The sequence below is a fragment of the Bubalus bubalis genome, chromosome 4 (assembly GCF_019923935.1).
Source record: "Bubalus bubalis isolate 160015118507 breed Murrah chromosome 4, NDDB_SH_1, whole genome shotgun sequence".
NCBI lineage: Eukaryota > Metazoa > Chordata > Mammalia > Artiodactyla > Bovidae > Bubalus > Bubalus bubalis.
The window spans coordinates 163,339,802-163,355,273 of NC_059160.1; the positions used below are offsets into that span (position 1 = coordinate 163,339,802).

The 15,472-nt window shown below is 42.0% G+C and overlaps 1 protein-coding gene across 3 annotated transcripts in view; it reads left to right on the plus strand.

The window, feature by feature from the left end:
• Positions 1-9,672: 9,672 nt before the first annotated feature.
• The window catches only part of MARCHF8 (membrane associated ring-CH-type finger 8), a 107,097-nt gene continuing 101,297 nt past the window's right edge, over positions 9,673-15,472 (plus strand). The window contains exon 1 of one of the 3 annotated variants that reach the window (XM_025284947.3): positions 9,673-9,806. The gene's annotated coding sequence lies outside the window, so the exon portion shown is untranslated. Of the gene's footprint in view, positions 9,807-9,872; positions 10,326-15,472 lie in introns of those variants that run through there. The other 2 variants (XM_044942449.2, XM_025284951.3) reach the window with 2 other exon arrangements.

A 15,472-nucleotide genomic window follows, 5' to 3' on the forward strand; every position in this document is an offset into this window, starting at 1 on the left:
TTCATTTGCTATTATTTTCTCCCATTCTGAAGGCTTTTTCACCTTGCTTATAGTTTCCTTTGTTGTGCAGAGGCTTTTAATTTTAATTAGGTCCCATTTGTTTATTTTTGCTTTTATTTACAATATTCTGGGAGGTGGGTTATAGAGGATCCTGCTGTGATTTATGTTGGAGAGTGTTTTGCCTATGTTCTCTTCTAGGAGTTTTATAGTTTCTGGTCTTACATTTAGATCTTTAATCCATTTTGAGTTTATTTTTGTGTATGGTGTTAGAAAGTGTTCTAGTTTCATTCTTTTACAAGTGGTTGACCACTTTTCCCAGCACCACTTGTTAAAGAGATTGTCTTTAATCCATTGTATATTCTTGCCTCCTTTGTCAAAGATAAGGTGTCCATATGTGTGTGGATTTATCTCTGGGCTTTCTATTTTGTTCCATTGATCTATATTTCTGTCTTTGTGCCAGTACCATACTGTCCTGATGACTGTGGCTTTGTAGCAGAGCCTGAAGTCAGGCAGGTTGATTCCTCCAGTTCCATTCTTCTTTCTCAAGATTGCTTTGGCTATCCGAGGTTTTTTGTATTTCCATACAAATTGTGAAATTATTTGTTCTACCTCTGTGAAAAATACCGTTGGTAGCTTGATAGGGATTTCATTGAATCTATAGATTGCTTTGAGTAGAATACTCATTTTCACTATATTGATTCTTCTGATCCATGAACATGGGTTATTTCTCCATCTATTAGTGTCCTCTTTGATTTCTTTCACCAGTGTTTTATAGTTTTCTATATATAGGTCTTTAGGTAGATATATTCCTAAGTATTTTATTCTCTTCGTTGCAATGGTGAATGGAATTGTTTCCTTAATTTCTCTATTTTCTCATTATTAGTGTATAGGAATGCAAGGGATTTCTGTGTGTTGATTTTATATCCTGCAACTTTACTATGTTCATTGATTAGTTCTAGTAATTTTCTGGTGGAGTCTTTAGGGTTTTCTATGTAGAGGATCATGTCATCTGCAAAACAGTGAGAGTTTTACTTCTTCTTTTCCAATTTCGATTCCTTTTATTTCTTTTTCTGCTCTGATTGCTGTGGCCAAAACTTCCAAAACTGTGTTGAATAGTAGTGGTGAAAGTGGGCACCCTTGTCTTGTTCCTGACTTTAGAGTAAATGCTTTCAATTTTTCACCATTGAGGATAATGTTTGCTGTGGGTTTGTCATATATAGCTTTTATTATGTTGAGGTATGTTCCTCCTATTCCTGCTTTCTGGAGAGTTTTTATCATAAATGGATGTTGAATTTTGTCAAAGGCTTTCTCTGCATCTATTGAGATAATCATATGGCTTTTATTTTTCAGTTTGTTAATGTGGTGTATTACATTGATTGATTTGTGGATATTGAAGAATCCTTGCATCACTGGGATAAAGCCCACTTGGTCATGGTGTATGATCTTTTAATGTGTTGTTGGATTCTGATTGCTAGAATTTTGTTAAGGATTTTTGCATCTATGTTCATCAGTGATATTGGCCTGTAGTTTTCTTTTTTTGTGGCATCTTTGTCAGGTTTTGGTATTAGGGTGATGGTGGCCTCATAGAATGAGTTTGGAAGTTTACCTTGCTCTGCAATTTTATGGAAGAGTTTGAGTAGGATAGGTGTTAGCTCTTCTCTAAATTTTCGGTAGAATTCAGCTGTGAAGCCGTCTGGACTGGGCTTTTGTTTGCTGGAAGATTTCTGATTACAGTTTCAATTTCCATGCTTGTGATGGGTCTGTTAAGATTTTCTATTTCTTCCTGGGTCAGTTTTGGAAAGTTGTACTTTTCTAAGAATTTGTCCATTTCTTCCATGTTGTCCATTTTATTGGCATATAATTGCTGATAGTAGTCTCTTATGATCCTTTGTATTTCTGTGTTGTCTGTTGTGATCTCTCCATTTTCCTTTCTAATTTTATTGATTTGATTTTTCTCCCTTTGTTTCTTGATAATTTTAATTTTTTATTAATTAATTAATTCATTTTGGTCATGCCATACGTGGCTTATGGGGTCTTAGTTCCTCAACCAGGGATTGAATGAACCCTGGCCCTCAGCTTTGACAGTGAAAACACAGAAGTCCATTGGACTGCTAGGGAATTCCCTATGAATTAGTCTTGAAGACATTCTTCACATAATCATTTGCCTTCTGTTTTAATTTAGCCTGTTTTATTTTGAAATTCTTTCAAATTTACATAAAAGTTTTAAGCACAGGAAAAAAAAATGCCCACAGCCCTTTCACTGATTCCTTAGCTGTTGATTTTTCATTTTTGTACTCTCTTTGAGTGTATATAATCATTTTCATTAGTCTTTTTCTGAGCCATTTAAGAGTAACATGCAGCATGCCCATCCAGCAATAAATATTCCAGTTTATTTCCTCTAAGAACACCCTCCTATACAACTTGCATCCAACCCTCTGAAAAAGGAAATCAGTATTGACTTTTATATTACCATCCAGTCTTAACACACCCCATTCAAACTTCACCAACTTAGACAACAGTGTTTCTTTTCATCTCTTGCTCAGGATCCTTGATGAAAATTTCAGAGGGCCTAGGAAAAAGAAGCTTTGAGGCCTTCCTGACGTGTATAAAAGTGTCTTTCATATGCCCTCACACTTGACTGGTGGTTTGCCTGGGTCTAGCAGTCTTTTCCCTCAAAAGTTTGAAGACAGTTGACTACTCACTTACATATGCAGTGTTGCTGACAGAACCCTAGTGCTAGTCTAATACTTAGGTCTTGGATAGTAAGGTGGTTTGTTTTTTATTTGTTTTTTTTTTCTGGAGACTTTACAGATTTTTGTCTTAGTTTTTAGATGTCTGAAATTTCACTTGCATCAATTTTTCTTGATGTTTGGTGTGTCTACTTGTTTTGAAGTCTCAACATTTTCTATAGCTCAGGGATTTAATTTAAAAAATTGATCTCTGCATTGTCTCTATTCTGTTATCATGATAATTCTGTTGGATGGTTTGTCCCCTAGACAAAGCCTGCATTTTTATTTTTTCCCATTTTTAACCATTTAAAAATTTAAAAACACAGAAAAGTGAATATATATAAAATACATATGGTTCAGGGGCTTAACCACAGAGCAAATCACTGTGTAAACTATTGCCCACATTAAGAAATATGAAACACTGTTAGTACCCAGAACTCATTACTGCTTCCAACCCTTTCCCAGTCACTACCCCCTCTTCTCTAAAGGTAGCCACCATTCTTCCTTGCTGTGATAGTAATTTTATTGCATTTTTAAAAATGGGTTTACCACCTAAGCATGTATTCCTGCAGTTTTGCTTTACAGGAAAAAAAAAAAAACTCATAGTGGAATTGTATGGCATATATTTACATGGCTTTTTTCATTCAGTGTTGATTGTGGGACTTATTTGGGTTGCATGTAGTTGTACTGAATTTTTCATCAATTTATTATTTTACTGGGTTGGACAAAAAGCTCATTCAGATTTTTTTGTACCATGTTACAGAAAAACCTGAACGGTTTGGCCAACCCATATATGACTGTGCCACAATTCTTCCATCTACTGTTAACGGACATTTGGGTTGTTTCTAGCTCTGAGTACTACATACAGTGCTGCTGTGGACATTGGTACATATGTCCCTTGGAGCACATGTATACACATTTCTTTGGAGTCTGTCTAAGAGCAGAGTTGCTGGATCACAGACCTATTAGATGATAGTAATGAGTTTTCCAAAGTAGGTTTTACCAGTTCATCTTTACTCATAACAGTTTAAGGGTTCCCCTCAGTTTAAATTTCATTTAAATACAGGATGCATTCAATGCATTCAATATTTATTGAGCCTCTGGGAGGTAGGTGTCAGATACTATTCTAAAGGCTGTGGGCGTAGCATGCTTTCATCGTGTGCTTATATTCTAGAGAAGGGAAACCACAGAAATACACATGCCAGGTGGAGCACTGGTGTTAGGATGTATTTGTTCACTCGGGCTGTCGTAACAACGTATCATAGACTGGGTGGCTTAACCAGTTTGTTTTCTGCCAGGTCTGGAAGCTGGAAGTCTGAGATCAAGGAGCTGGCAGGGCTGGTCTGTGACGCCACTCTCCGTGGCTTCCAGATAGGAGCCTTCTCCCTGAGTCTTCACGTTGTCTTCCCTCTGTGGGCACCTGTCCTCCTCTTATGAGGACGCCCACTTATAATGGATGAGGGACCACTCAAATGACCTTACTTTAACTTAAGCACCTTTTTAAAGGGCCTTTCTTCGATACAGTCACATTCAGAGGTCCTTGGACTTAGGACTTAAACATATAAATTTTAAAGACATAATTCAGACCATAATAAATAGATGCTGTTATGATGTGGTAACACATTAACCCCCCAAAGCTCAGTGGCTTAACACAACAAAGTTTATTCCTCACCCCTGCAACTTCTCAGGCAACTAACTGCCTGAGGAGGTGACTCAGTGATTCAGTCTGTTGCTGTTGTATGGCCTGCTGGTGCAACACATGATCTCTGAGATTGCTGCAACAGCGGAAGAGAGCTGGAGGGTTGCATGGTGGCTCCAATATGCTTTTGCCTAGAAGCATAGAAGCATCCTTCTGCTCACAGCCCATTGGTTGGACCTAGGCATATGGCCCTAATTGTAAGAATTGTGGGGGTGGGGAATGGATAGTTCATGAGCTGGAAATGTCTCAGCCACAGATGGTAATAAGTGCTAAGACAGAAACCAAGCCGAGAAGGGTGACAGATATGAGTGCTGTTTTAAAAAGGGTGGTCACGTACAGTCACTATGAGAAAGTTAACATTTAAGAAGAGTCGCAAAGTGAAGAAATGGGGAGAAAGTGTTCTTTGCCTGAGGTAATGAAGAAAGGAGGGCAGACAGAATGGAAACCACAATTACAGAAAACTAACCAAACTGATCGCTTGGATCACAGCCTTGTGTAACTCATGAAACTATGAGCCATGCCACGTAGGGCCACTCAGAACACACGGGTTGTGGTGGAGAGTTCTGAGAAACATGGTCCACTGGAGAAGGGGATGGTGAACCCCTTCAGGATTCTTGCATTGAAAGCCCCATGAGCAGCATGAAAAGGCAAAAAGACAGGACACTGAAAGGTTGGTAGGTGCCCAGCATGCTACTCGAGGAGAGTGCAGAAAGAGCTCCAGCATTGGAAAAGACCTTGATGCTGGGAAAGACTGAAGGCAGGAGGAGAAGGGGATGGCAGAGAATGAGATGCTTGGATGGCATCACCAACTCGACGGACATGAGTTTGAGCAAGCTCCTGGAGTTGGTGATGGGACGGGGAAGCCTAGTGTGCTGCAGTCCATGGGGTCGCAGAGAGTCGGACATGACTGAGTGAGTGAAATGAATGAAGAAATACCAGAGAAGCCTGGTGGCTGGAGCAAAGCAAGTGAGGGAGATGACAGGAAATAAAGGGCTATTTCATGGAGTGGTCTATAGGCAAGAACTTTGGGCTTTATTCTGAATTGAGAAAACTGGATTTAAGTTTTGAAAATTCATACTGGGGATAGTGTAGAAAAAAGACTGTAGGGTGGAAGTCAGGAAACGGAAAGGTATAGCAGTCCATGTGAGGAATCAGGGCTGGGCTGGGTGGGGCTGCAGCATTCTCCTGGATGATCTGCACCCTCTCCCGAAACCAACAGCAACATCTCCCCCTCAGCTTTTATTTTTTTTATTAAACTATGAATAACTGGAGAAGAAATTCCACATGCTTCAAACAAGTCTACCAAGCTAACCGCATCTGTCTTCTCACCAGCTCGTTTACCTATCTGCAGACGACTGACCCCTTCTTGAGGAGTGAGTTTCTATGGTTGTCACACTCTCCTGCATCAGTCTTTCCTTATCACTGGGCTGTTTCTATTAGCATATAAATATTTAAACAGAAAACCTTAATGCCCACATCTTTTGCCTGCTGTTGTGCCAGTCCCTTGCTTCTCTTTACAACAAAAAACAGCTACTTGCTATCACCATTTACTCTCTCGAAACTCAAACTTGAAAAACATCAAGCTTGTATCCCTAGCACTGTCTTTTTTTAAAAAAATATATTTTAATTGGAGGCTAATTACTTTACAATACTGTACTGGTTTTTGCCATACGCTGACATGAATCAGCCATGGGTGTACATGTGTCCCCCATCCTGAACCCCCCTCCCAGCTCCCTCCCCACTCCATCCCTCAGGGTTGTCCCAGCCTAGCTCTGTCTTAAAGGCTCTGTTCTCAAGCCCTCACCAGACGGTAGTACTGCCCAACCCGAAGGTCAGTTCTCGCTGTGCTCGGCTCCTCAGGACCAGTGGCACCTGCAGCACCCCCCCTCAGGCTTTAGGGCTCCTCTCTTGTGTCTCCTCTTGCCTCTGGCTGCTCCTAAGTGTCCTTTGCTGATCTTGTCATTTCTGAAGTGCCACGTGACTAGCCTTTGGATTTCTCTTTTGCCAGAAATTATGTAATTAATGTCCTTGGTCAGGAACTTCCAGTGACTTTCAAACTGTAGGACACAACCAGTACTCAGTTAAAAAATCAATTGAGTTGGGAGCAGAAGTTTTAAAAAACAAAAAACCCCAACAAAATAAAGATAAAAGGAGGGTAAATTTGCTTCTTGAAACTTTTATACACATGTATTTGGTCAGTAAGGAAAATATATTTTGTATTCTGGATTGAGGTCAGAAGTTATCAAAGTTAGTGCTCTCTGTGATCTCATTCAATCCTGTGGCTTTCTTTAACACACTGACCAATTTTTATCTCTGTGTGTCTCCCCAGAATTCCACTATCTTATAATCCATTGCTAACTGTATTTCTCCATTTCAATGTCTATTAGGCATGTAGAGTTTAACTGTTCAGAATCAAATTATTGATTTCCCCCCCAAACTGCAGATATCCCTTCTTCTCTATCTAAATGACAGTTCTGATCCTTTGGTGTACAGGTCTGAAACCTTCCTGTCATCCTTCACTGTTCTTTCACATCCACCTCTAATCAATCTGAAAATCCCATTTACTCTATATTTGAAATATACCAAACAACATGTGAAAGAAGATTGTCACCAGTGTACTACAGGAAGTTCAAAATCAAGAAAGAAGAGGCAAATAGCATGATGAAACCATGGACTTTGTAATTATTAATAAAAAGACACTTAGAATCAGGAAACATAAATACCAGGGCTGGTGCTGCCTTCATAGCTTTGCGGCACCTCCGCCGGTTACTGTCCCCTCTCTGAAAGTCCCCATTATTCCTTTATAGTCATCATTCTGCTGCTTGTATAGCCACTGTATTAGAGGGAATGCCACTATAGAGTTATGTACAATTGCAGTATATCTTATATCTTGTTTGCAGTGAAACATTAACAAACTGGAAATGGTTACATGTGTTTAACCATTTGGTGGATGGTCAGGTTTGACTGGCTCTTGGGGTAACACTGGTCATCTGGCTCAGGACTGACCCTTTGCCCACAACTCTAGGAAAGAGTAGGCCATGCCTCTCCGGGTTTAGGCAATGGAAAGCTAGTATATTAGGAGTCCCCATCGCCACAGGCAGACTTGGAATTGTGCTCCCTTTGGAGTGAGCACCTGGTCACCCATACTTTCCTTACCAGCAAACTCCCATTCTATGTGCAAAGACTTCTTTCCAGTTGTGCTTATAATTTCCTTGCTGGTAATCTTGTCCTCAACCCCGGTCCCTGCATGCTGAGTTGCTTCAGTCTTGTCTGCCTCTTTGTTACCCCATGGACTATAGCATGCCAGGCTCCTTGGTCCATGGAATTATCCTGGCAATAAGACTAGAGTGGGTTGCCATTTCCTCCTCCAGGGTTATCTTACCAATCCAGAGATCAAATCCACATCTCTGCACTGACAGGAGGATGCTTTACCACTGAGACACCTGGGAAGCCCCCAACTGCAGTCCATGTGGCAAGAATCCAGACCCAGGACCTGGATATATTCAAGTTGTAAGCTCCCATTCCCTTGGGACTCTGATTTGTCCTACTAGCCTCTTGCCAAAGGCCTATAATATGATTAGCATTTAATGGGCACTGTATGTGCTGGGCACTTTAAAGTGGTGTGCCAGCATCATTTTATTTCATCTTTATTCAATAGGTATTTTCTTAGATGGAGAAAGGGGATAAAATGTTAAACTGCCTACACAGTAATGGGTGAGCCAGGACTTTCCTTAGCGTTCACTGCGTCTATGAGTACTGCCTAACAGATGCTTCTGGATCTACAAAGGTTCTTTGCCACTTCCTTCAGAAGGATGGCAGGGTTCCATGGCCATAGACTAGACAACTTTCTTTGCTTCCTAGATATGGTCTAGGCATAAGGAATACCAGTGGAAGATACTGTTCTGCCTTCATGGAACATCCGCTGCCACAGGCAGCAGAAATCAGCCAAGTTGTGGCACCTTGCCTGTTCTCCGTAGTACAGGATGGACATGCAGACGATCCATCACTATATTTTGTACTCTGGAGTGCTGCATTCTGGGTGTGTTACAGAAATGAAGACGGTGTTGACCTTGTCCTACTGCCCCTGGTGGCTCAGATGGTAAAGAATCCACCTGCAGTGCGAGAGACCTGGGTTTCATCCCTGGACTAGGAAGATCCCCTGGAGGAGGGCACGGCAACCCACTCAAGTATTCTTGCCCAGAGAATCCCCATGGACAGAGGAGCCTGGTGGACTACAGTTCATGGGGTCGCAGAGTAGGACGCGATTGAGCGACTCAGCACACTGTGGGTAAATACTGACCTAGAAGATATTTTGAGTCCACTGTTGTGACCGTGTCAATTTGCTCATAGATAGCTAAGTATGCCAAGTGATCGGAAATAAATGGAGGAACATGACTATTCGATAGTTAACACCTTGACAACGGAACGACTCTGGAATATTTAGGGGTATCTGCTTACATTTTACGCATCAATTCAGTAAGAATATAAACTATGTCTTCTACCCAGTTTATAGTGAATATTATGGGAGAACCTGTCAGTGTCCCAATCTATGCTTCTGCAAAGTTTGATCTAGGAAAAACCACACTTGGTAGAAGCAGTCACTACAATCCGAGTGACTTCGCTATAATGAGGAAAGTCTGATGTGGACAGCTGCTCAGCGCCAAATCAAATATTTACTCAGATATGTTTTTACTTACATATACAAAGACTAATCACGGAAAAACTGATAATGTAAAATTAAAATAAAAATCGGAAGTCCCATAAGCCATCTTCACACACACCCTTTCTATGGCCGGGGAGATGGTTGGCTGCGGACCTTCATTCCACAGTAGGGAGCAAAACCAAACAATTGTTCGTTAGTGAAGCTCAAATCATCATTACTTATTCCTCTGCTCGCCGTCTGTTCGCTAGCTTTGGGTAGGTAAGGCAGTATTTTCCATTTTTCTCTCCAAGTTCCACATCTTAAAGCCGGACGGAATTCCCTCCCCCATCCAAGACACGAATAATACATGCAGTCAGCCCTAGAGGTGACTAAACGAGGAAGCCGGGTGGTGGGAGACGTTGCTTTTCCTCGCCGGGTCGGTCAGGACGCGTCGTTTGTCGACTCGACAAACGCAGGTGATGGGGGAGCGCAGAGGGAACGTGCCGTCGCCGCAGCCACCCGCCCCCAGAGCGCCGTCGTCGCTGGGCAACGCCTCCGCCCCACCCCGGGCGAGCACGTGACGTGTGCGTCACGTGACGGCCCGGTCGGCGTCCTCCCGCGGAGGGGTGTAAACAGGCGCTGCGGTGGCCGAGCTGCAGCGTCTGCTGCGTCCGCGTCTCCAGCATGTTCCAGGCCGGCGGGGGCAGCCCTGCCGCGAGCTCAGCGCCCACTTGAGGTAACTCCTGCGGCCTTCAGGCCGGCGTACCCCGCGCCGCGCGCAGCAGCCGGTGCCAGGCGCCGTCGAGGCCGGCCGAACCCCTGGCCCTGGCAGGGGGTGTGGCTGCCGACCGTGCGGTCCGCGACAGGTGGGCGGGTCGGGGACGGCCGTCGAGGTCGGCGCCCCGTAGCACCGTGGGCCGGGGCCCGGCGCGGAGCCGGTCGAAAGTAGGCAGCGACCCCGGGATGTGGGCTCTTCCGCCCAGGCTCTCTGGCGCCCTTGGATCCGGCCAAGCTGGGGGCCTCAGGAGCCATCGGGAAGCTGAGGGCCCAGGGCTGCCAACGTGGAGTCCCAGCTGAAGTCCTGCCCGCGACGGGCTGTGAGACCTTGGGCAAGTCAGCCCTCCTCTCGGCTTGAGTTCCCACATCTGTAAAATGCAAGTCTGGACTAGATGATTTGTGAGGACCTTCCGTTTCTGACGTGTGTGATCTCGAGAGAGACCTGCATACCTTGGCAGCTGCCAGAGAGAAAGGATAGGTAGATATGTTCTTTAATTTCTGAATTTCGGTTTGACTTTCAGTTTTTCATCCGACACGATTTGGATTGTTGTTCACTAGGGTGAATAGAAAACTAGTTTCTAGTTTAATAGAAAACTTAGAGAAAGTCATAGTGGTGTATGTTACCCCGCCCCAGGCTTTTAGGACTGCAACGGAACCTTCTTTCTTCAAATCTTGTTTGGGACCCTGATACGTAAAAAGCAAAATCTTTATCTGCCTACTGTCTTGCTCCCCCTTCCCCGGTTCCCACTACCCCATGAGGCCCCTAGAGATCCCAGGTTGAGAAGTGCTGTTACAGAGCGACTGTTCTTTGTATTTGTTACTTTGATGGGATCCGGAAGATGACTGTAATGAGTATATGAAGTTTTCTCTTTTTTCCTTTGATTTTGTCCAACTCTATGTCATGCAGTATGTTCCGCATATATAGTGGAGGAAGGCCCCAAATTTCCTAGAAAGACCTTTCTCTTTCCATCTTTTGTTGCATCCCCGTCCCGGGAGAGGAAGTGTGTTGTGATAGTGAGACCTCAAGCCTTTTTGCTGGTTTAGCTGCTTGGGCACAGAGTGCGAATGGAGGGCTTCGCGAGCCTTTTATTTGAGACCAACTGAAGGCACTAGGATGTTTCCTTAGAAAAACAGGAAAGTTGGGAGAGTACAGGAATTAAAATTGTTAGAGCCATGGACTAATGGTGAACACATTCCAAATTTGGAACCCTGAGGCAAGAGAATTGTGGATTGTGAGAGAATTGTGTTTGGGAGAAAAGAAGATCCTGTTTCATGTAGTGAGTGAACATAAACAGAATCTGAGGAGGTGGTGTGTAGGCAGAAAGATTGCCAGGAGGATTTTTTTTTAAGCTAAGAGAACTAGTTTCCTATTATTTTGTTGTTGTGTTGTTGTTTGTCCATTCTTTTTTTTTTTAATTTTTGTTTATTTACTTTTGACTGTGCCGGGTCTTCGTTGCTGCAGGTGGACTTCCTCTTGTTGCAGTGAGGGGGCGCTATGCTCTAGTCGCTGTATGGGAGCTTCTCATTGCAGTGCCTTCTCTTGTGGCGCCCAGGTTCTAGGGCGCATGGGCTCCCCTAGGGCTTCAGCAGTTGCAGCGCGTGGGCTCGGTAGTTGCAGCCCCCGAGCTTTAGAGCAGAGGCTCAATAGTTGCGGCACTCTGGCTTAGTTGTTCTGTGTGGTATGTGGGATCTTCCCAGACCAGGGATCAATCCCGTGTCTCCTGCATTGGCAGGCAGATTCTTTACCACTGAGCCACCAGGGAACCCCTCCTAATTTGTTTTCGAAGACTCAAATTGGTAAGTGTATTAAAATTAACAGTTATTAAAAGTGGAAAACCATAGTTGAGCGCTTGTCTCCTCGGTGCTTCAGTGAGGTGAATGAAAACTGGAGGTCCGGTGCACCGTAAGTGGAACCCAGGGTGACCCTCATAGATTTGTGTTTTCTCTTTTCAAAGCAGACTCACTTCCTTGATCATTGGCTTAAGTAGGCAAGTCACTTCCCTTCTTGGGGTCATAGTTTCTGCTACTAAGTGAGGAAATTGGACTGATTTTGGCTTCCCTTAGGGTTGCCAGATAAAATACAGGACACCCAGTTAAATTTGAATTTCAGTAAACAGTGGGTAAGTTTTTAGTATAAGTATTGCATAGGACTTGCTTTACTAAAAATTCATTGTTTATGTAAAACTTAACTTGGGTCTACTGTATTTTTGGCAACCTTAGCTCCAGCATTTTTGTCTTCTTTAAATTAGTTCCAGGAAGATTTTGTAGATGCATAGACAGGGGTGAATTGATTCAAGCGGTCAAGACCCCTTGTTTGTTATCAGTAGCAGTGTCTGGTTCTTGAAGAATTGCACTGTTTCTAATTGGTTTCCACCCCCACCTGCCATGTAGCAATTTCCTTTCTGCTATAATCACATACTATTTAGGTTTACATTATTGGTGGTAAGCAATTTAAATAACTGAAAGAAAAGAAAGTTGCCAGAATAAAAGCAACAAAATTGGGTCATGAAATGATATATACTGTTTTTTCCCTAGAGAAAGTACTTTACAATCCCACTTATTCTCCAGTTATCTGACTGACTTGAAGACATTTTTCCAAACCAGCGGACTGCCCCAGCAGTAAATAGCCCTTCAGGAAGCCCTTAGGCCTTTCTGCTCTGGCCGCCTGTGAGTAAGGAAGTGACCAGCATAGGCTCTGTAGACATTTAGTTTTAACTGTTTATCAGTTTTGTGTTTGTTTTATTTTGAAGATTTTCAATGTTGAAATTCTTTTTCAAGGAGTATAATTTTTAACTCTTTATTTTGAGGATGAAAAAAAAAAAAAAAACAAAAAAACCCCGACTAGGCCTGATCTAGTTTCTCTGCTCAACTCACTCTGAAATTCCTGAAGTTTCTAATTCATGTTTTCATTTAACAGCCAATAACAGCAAAAGCATGGTGCCGCCTTTGAGCGAGGCTGAGGTGATCAGTGTTCTAGTTCTTCAGGTGCTTAATCTGATAGAGGAGTTAATCATGTGCAATCCAGGGATAATGTGATGAGGACCTTGAAGTGACACAAATGTGGAAATTGAGAGGAGGATCAGTACCCAACAGGTTAGATTGAAGAGCAGAACTTCCTGGAGGAGGTGATGTTTAATCTGAGTCATGGAGGTTAAGGTGGGGTCAGGAAGACAGGCTTACAGAAGGGTGGGAAGATGCTGGAAAGGGCAAGGGAATCCATCTTTTCAGTTCTGCAAAGCATACACTTTGTTGGATTGAAAATAGTTGATAATTTTGTTTACATGTAGTTTTTGATTCACTGTGATACTTGTCATCTGCGTTAAGTGTATTAGCATGGCACTGCTTCAGTGAGTATCTCTGCATTACAAAGACCTTCAGATGTCACTGTAGCTCGTTGGGAAAATGTTTATGAAATACGTCACTCATGAAACCATATGAATGAGGAACTCACGGTGAGTTTTGAAATTTTATTTTAAATGAAGACATGTTTCAAAAAATTTTAAGGATTTTCTCTATATTTTTCTTACTTTTTAAAAAACGCAAAAGATTTATTTTTATTAACATTAAAAGATACCTGAGATATTATTGTATGAAAAATGTAGACCATAGAAGTTTTCTCATATGTTTTCTTTTTGAAAGTTTTATGGTGTTAGGTCATATATTCATATATTTAAATTTGTGATCTATTTTGGGAGGGCTGATGGAGGTGTGTGGTGTGAGGTATGGGTTTGGGTTCATTATTTTCCTTTATGGATACACAGTTGTTTTTGTATTATTTGTTGAAAAGATTATCCTTTCCCTATTGAATTTCTCCATCCTTTGCCTACTGAATTTCATTTCTGTTGGAAATTAGCTGGTGATAAATGTGTGTGGTTTGTTTCTAGACTCTGTCTCCTCTTGATTTGTTATGTCCTGGTGGCTCAGAGGTTAAAGCGTCTGCTTGCAGCGTGGGAGACCTGGGTTCAATCCCTGGGTCAGGAAGATCCCCTGGAGAAGGAAATGGCACCTCATTCCAGTATTGTTGCCTGGAGAATCCCATGGACGGAGGAGCCTGGTAGGCTGTAGTCCATGGGGTCGCAAAGAGTCGGACAGGACTGAGCGACTTTACTTTCTTTCTTCCTTTCTTTATGTCAGTACCGTACTGTCTGCCTTACTGTGGCTTTATGTATGGCTTGAAATTGGTCTATAAATCCTCCAGCTTTGTTCATTATTTTCAAAACTGTTTCAGGTATTTTAGGTTTTATGTATTTTCATAAATATTTTAAAATCAGCTTCAAAAACTTACTGGAATTTCAATTTCAATTGCCTTGAATTTCTGGATCAATTTGTAGAAAACTGCTATCTTAATAGTGAATTTCCCAATCTGTCATTTATTTAATTCTTTAATATTTTGCAACATGTTGTTTTTAGTTTTTTAGTGTATGCAGGTCCTATACATATTTTGTAAAATTTATATCTTTAATATTTTATGGTTTTTGATGTCATTATAAATGGATTTAAAAAGTAATTGTCCACTTTTTCATTGCTAATATGTAAAAATGCAATGGTTTTGTATATTCCCTCTGTGTCTCACAGCATTTCTAAATTCACTTATTATTTTAGGTCCGTTTTTCAGGATTTTCTATGTACATAATCAGTGAATAATGACAGTTCTACTAATTTATTTCTGCTTATTGCTTCTTGCCTTCCCTCCTGCCTTTCTCTTGTTTTCTTTTTTGCCTGAGTGGCTAAATCTGGCTAGAACCTCAAGTCCAATGTGATGATAGAAGTGGTAAGCAGACATCCATATTTAGTTTCCAGTCTGAGGAGTAAACATTCAGTCATATACATGATACAAAATAAAGCGCTAACTGTAAATTTTTTTTAATGTTAAATTAGGCTTAATAAAAATTAAAAGCTTCTGTACTTTAAAATTTAAACTTTCTGTACTGTTTTAGGGCTTCCCAGGTGGCACAGTGATAAAGCATCTGCCTGCCAATGCGGGAGATGGAGGAGGCGAGGATTCAATCCCTGGGTTGGGAAGATCCCCTGGAGGAGGAAACAGCAACCCACTCCAGTATTCTTGCCTGGAGAATCCCATGGACAGAGGAGCCTTGCAGGCTGCAGTCCACAGGGTCGAAAAGAGTAGGACACTATTGAGCAACTGAACGTATACACATGTACTGTTTTAAGACAAGGGAAACATGTGCTTCAGTGGGGAACAGATATTTGCGATTCATATATCTCACAAAGAGCCTTCATCCAGTCTATGGAAAGGACTTCCATAATCAACAATGGGCTTCCCTGGTGGTTTAGTGGTAAAGAATCCACCTGCCAGTGCAGGAGACATGGGTTTGATCCGTTTGGAAAGATTCCCCTGGAGAAGGAAGTGGCAACCCACTCCAGTATTGTTGCCTGCAAAATCCTATAGACAGAGTATCCTGGCAGATTACAGTCCATGGGGTTGCAAAAGAGCTGGACATGACTTAGTGGCTAATCAACAACAATCATCAATAATAAGGCACACAGTGCCCAAATCACAGCATTGGTAAAAGATTTGGACAGACCCTTCACGAAAGAAGACATTTAAATTTTTTGATAGGTGCTTTAAAAATTCTCAACGTATCTAGTCATTTATGGAAATGC